This window comes from Macadamia integrifolia, unplaced genomic scaffold (genome assembly GCF_013358625.1).
Source record: "Macadamia integrifolia cultivar HAES 741 unplaced genomic scaffold, SCU_Mint_v3 scaffold2459, whole genome shotgun sequence".
NCBI lineage: Eukaryota > Viridiplantae > Streptophyta > Magnoliopsida > Proteales > Proteaceae > Macadamia > Macadamia integrifolia.
Window position 1 is genome coordinate 61579 of NW_024868731.1, and position 5336 is coordinate 66914.

Consider the following 5336-nt stretch of genomic DNA (forward strand, 5'->3'; position numbering starts at 1 on the left):
CTCAAGAACGACTTCAAACCCTCCAAATCACTTCAAACTCACAATGCTTCTTCTACCTTGTCAATATCTCTTCAAATCCTTCAAGATCAACACATAAATCATCTATTAAACCTTAGATTCATCATTCCAAAGGGGATTTACAAGATCTCAAGAAACCATACTCGAATCAAGGGTTTAAAGCTTGGGTATGGTGAATGTTCACAAAACCCAACTTTGCTTACCTCTAACTGTAGATCTAGAGTTGAAGATCACTCTCCCGGTGCCGGAATGGGAGGATCAAGCTTTGGCACCGCTGAAATCCCTCTTTCCTTCCTCTTCCTTCTCTTCCTTTCTTCTTCCCTTTCTTTTCTCTCTCCTCTTTACTATCCTCACCAACGTACGGGTGACATAAATGGAAAGAAAAGAAAAACATAAAGCTATATATACTATTTCTAATTAAGTGAATAGTGCACATGGATGGGTCACTCAGTTGGGTGGGTGTACCCACCTGTCCTACCCACCTGAGGGCCAAAACTTGGGATTTTGACCGGGTTCGGGCCTCGGCGCGAACCCCACCCTCGGCATACGATGTAGCATACGTATATACCTTAAAATATGGCTACAATACTTGCTTTATCCGTACATAGTCTTATGGTAGGTGCATGTACACGGCTTGGGCACTCCCGTCTCTTCTGGCACTGGCTCGGACTTGTCGGGCCAGCCGGTGTTTAAGGTCACCCGAGCCATCATAGCCCATAAGGAACCTGCTCTAATTTCCTCTGGCTCGGTTCCTGCATGGTTAAACCGGTTCAACCGCTTAATCAGACCGGGTTTAAAAGTAGGGTATTACAATAATAGTCTTCCATGACCTACCACTAAGTGGGATTAGCCAATACCTTACCCCCTGTTGGAAAGGGATTATAGCACTAGGGATGTAAGCCTAACCATATGCATCTAAATGCATCCAATACAACCAATATACCCATCACAATCCATTGTGACCATAGGTGTAAGACTGATCTCTGAGCCCATGGTACCAGACAGAACCTCGGCCACACCGTGCCAACGATTGTCAATATTACATCCATTTCCACACAGAAATCACACTACTCATCCACAAAACCTTGATCACATCCAAGTTGGTAAAACATGCATCATGTGAAAATATATATACTTTTATACAAAATAAATCCATAACACAAGTTTCATCACATTTTCACATGTGCAACCAAAACTAAAACATACAAGAAACACTCCATAAAATAAACCAATCACCCACTCACCTGATTTCCCGAATCCAATGTTCTTTTGCTAAATTCCCGATCATGCGTGTCCTCACCAATTGCTTTTTAGTTTCCTAGTGATTAGATTCACATTAGGATAAATATTACTTTTAATAGATATTTGCACAATTTTACTTTTAAACCTTGGTTGGATTTTAGTATTTGAACTCACAGTCATTTGAGAAGCAGCATACTGACTCCAAGTCAATATTTCTTTCTTACTGATTAAACTAATAACATACCACTCACTGTAATTCATAGGAACAATCTCATAGAAAAGTGGTCCATCATTATTAATTTACTGGGCATGCCGGTACTGCCGTTGATGCATGTATGTACTTTGTTGAGGTTTGAAAGCATAATGGGGCAATGTTGACATTTCACTACCCTTCTATATTCTACAGCCTTTCCTTCTTTCCTAGGGTCATAAAGCTCACCCTTACATGGTTAGACCATTACTAGGCAGGGTTGAGTACACCTATACTACTCATAGGGTTCATACCTTGCATAAATCCCATTTGCACCTGTTCTGTCAGGGCCCAACTGGCTGGTTGGTTCCCCTACAGAATTGGCTTTTACTGCCCAACAACCCTGCCTCTTCTTGGCAGAGTTGTGCCAGGTAGTTCTAGCACCTAAATCATAGTGCACCCTCTTCATTTTAAACTTCTACATCATAAAAACTAATTTCCCAATTCAATTTGGGTCTCAATTTGCCCAATTTACTCCATGGGAGGATCAATTAAATTTTCTGTCTGTCCTTGGGTACAATTGAAGTCTACGAGACCCATACTCCACTACCAATTGCAATCAATTTAGTTCAATTGGGAAAAGCCCCCTAGTTTAGGGTTTCTAGGATAACCCTACAATCAATTGGGTTTCACAAATGGGGCTTTTGCTGTGGGAGACTGTATTAGGTCCCTACATGCAATTCCCAACCTTCAATTTCACTTTTACACTACCCCTACCCCTAACTGATTCCTACTGAAATTAAACTTACAAGTTATGGTTAGGGTTTTACCTTCCCAATTGGGTGTTGGATATGTAGGAGAGTCATCATCAGCTGTACAACCCATGTCCCAGTGCTGGAATGAGGTAGAACCACATAAGTGTACATGACTGTACAACAGTAGCAGCTGCAGTACCACCAGCTGCACTGGTGTGTACAGCAGTAGCAGGCAGCAGTAGACAGCAGTAGCAACAACAGCTCCCTTCCCCTTCTTTTCTTCTTCTTCCTCTTCCTTTCTTTCCCTTTTCTTCTGTTCTCTTTTCTGCTTCTTGCTTCGTACTCACAGCAACAAAAGAAAGGGAGGAACGTCCGACCTACCCACTTTTTATAAAGCCAAAAAGACCTTAGCAAATCAGTTTTTACAAAAACCCATTTTTAGAAATACTTAAATTGAAATTACTCCCTATAGGATTTAAAATTTAACATGAAACTAAGTGCATTAGAACCCTTAGAAATTCCCAAATCTATGGTAGGGTTGGGCAAAGCAACCTTGCAATGTAGTAGGGCCAGGATTAGGAAAAGAAACCTTGCAATATAGTAGGGCCCACAGAGCAAAAAGCAAATTTTTGGGCATTCTGCCATTGCAACCGGCTAGCCAGTTGGCAGGGGTCTATCCCACTGGTTGTCTGCTGTGGGCTTCCCTACTAACCTGTCTTCAGCCTATGGTATCCCATCTTATATGGAACCTTCCCCACACCTATAATCAACCATTTCCCTGCTTTTTCATCACTTCCACTTGTCCCACCATCCTCATCATTATCCTTTAGCTTCTAGCTATAACTCACTATCAATACCCTTTGAACTAAGGGAGTTCTGAATTTATGATGTTACAAAAAGAACCTTTTTTTTGTTATGTTATGAATGAAATTATTGTAATTCAAGAAACTTTTTCTATTTCTAACCACATCAGGTGCCTATTTTCTATTAAAACTTAAGCACGTCACAACAGACTATTTTTGTCAATTTCAATCAAATGGTAATAGAGTATAACTTTGCAACAATATTAAAGTCCATAAATGGTCAATAGCTATTACGTACGGGTTAAATAAAATGAGGAAAACTCAACAAAGAATACCACTTGAGGGTTCAACCTTGAACATTAAAGCTTTCTGTAGAGATGACCTAAGGTCTATTAAGTGACATTCATTGTCACACCCTGCCTCAAATTGGCCACGGTATATAGCACTAAACACCCACATCCAGTCAGCCTAACCGTCCAGGATCACAGATGCAGTATCTTAATTCACAAATGCTATCAAGACCACAACTAAAATCAAATTTACGCTAATAAAATCATACAAATATCACCGGTGATGTGCTAAAATGATAAATTACATTATACAATTTTCATGTCTGAAAGCAATTGTAAATTACAATATCACCTACTACACATCTCATAAATATACATATCAACAGGAATAATTGAAATAGTAGAAGTGATGTTCATCAGCATCCCGGTGTCTCGTAGACACAACCTCACAACCGCTGCCAAAGTCCAATCCTGGCTTAGCATCGGTTCCACCATCTAAAAACAATAATCAACGAGGGTTGAGCTTCACAAGCTCAGTGAGGGGTGTAGATGCAAGTACACACACAAATAAATGATGCAATTCATACTCAAACAAATTAAATGATGCTCATGATCCATTTTTATCACATAGTACCTAACAAACAATTACTAAGTCCAAGATAGGGTATCAGTGCTACTGCAACATAGGTGGCATCCCTGGTCCCAGAATCACACACACCAGTCACCCAGAGATACAAACTAGTTGCAAGTCAGGAGCTTACAGGTCCCAAAATCACACACATCGGTCACCTCACAAACCCCTAAGGAGTAATCCCATCCTACATCCATGGTCTTGGAATCACACACATAGGTCACCCATGCTATAGACAGTCACAGTCCCAAAATCTTACACATCGGTCACTTGTGTTGTGGAGCATACAGCCACGGTCCTGGAATCTCACACATCGGTCACCCATGCCGCATCCCCATCTCTTAGGATTAGCCATTACCTAACCCCTATTGGCAAGGGGTGTAGTACCAGGGTGAAACCTAACCATATGCAATCTACATGTATCATCTCAATCAATCATACATCGGTGGGCATCACTATAATACTGACCTCTGGGCCCACGGTACCAGATTCTCCCCCGTCGGTCACACTGTGCCTCAGACCGTCGATGTTACAATCACTACCACTTAATTCTATAACTACGCATCCATAAAACTTTGATCACAACAATATTGGTAAGACCATGTGTCACACCCCGTTCACCCTGAACCGGAGCGGTGACCGAGTTAACACCGGTTAACCCAAACCTGCCAGGATCATCAGATACTGTATTCCACCACAGCATACATACACTAACATAAATTCATCAGATCAGCGGAAGACTAAGTTTTACCTGTAAATAATTTTCATATACTCGATACCCAAATGATAATACCATAATTATATACTTTTGGGCCCGAAGGCATGATATATACACAAAAAGAATGAAGTTCAAATATCAAGTATATATACATGAATTTATCAAAATCATCAGAGTACACAGCTCGGCTCGATCTCAAGGCTGGAGCTCAGCTCGGCCTCAGAACTGCTGTCCTGCAGCACAGCTCTCACACGCGCAGTCTACGCCGTGCTCAAACTCATCAGGGGTCCACCAGTCCTCTTCAGGAAACTCGACTGCGGGACCCACCCCAAGCTCCTCAGATGCATGACCTGCAAAATCATCTAAAAAGGGGTGTACACGTGGAATGAGCTCACTAGCTCAGTAAGTAGAGAGGTGGACCACACACACAGTCCACACATCACAACACATCATATGCACTACATGCCATGCAATTCATTTTAAATCACATACACCTAATCAACATTACTAAGTCTTTGGTTTTAGTGCTACTACAACCACAGTGCGCGTATACTCCGGGTACGAGCCGCGAACTCTCTCCCACGATACGCCCATAGGGCTGTTGGAGAAGGCCCACCGTGAGTACTCGAAAAAATAAAGACAATGCCGTCCACCGGCTCTCAACAGAATGTAAATAAATTAAATGACAG

At 41.6% G+C, this 5336-nt stretch overlaps 1 long non-coding RNA gene across 1 annotated transcript in view; it reads right to left on the reverse strand.

Moving 5' to 3' along the window:
- The window catches only part of LOC122066552, a 3641-nt gene extending 1032 nt beyond the window's left edge, over nucleotides 1–2609 (reverse strand). Inside the window, exons 1-2 of the long non-coding RNA XR_006136398.1 lie at nucleotides 2281–2609; nucleotides 1263–1336 (exon numbers count right to left, since the gene is read on the reverse strand). This is a non-coding gene — a long non-coding RNA (uncharacterized LOC122066552). The remainder of the gene's footprint in view (nucleotides 1–1262; nucleotides 1337–2280) is intronic.
- Nucleotides 2610–5336: the final 2727 nt, after the last annotated feature.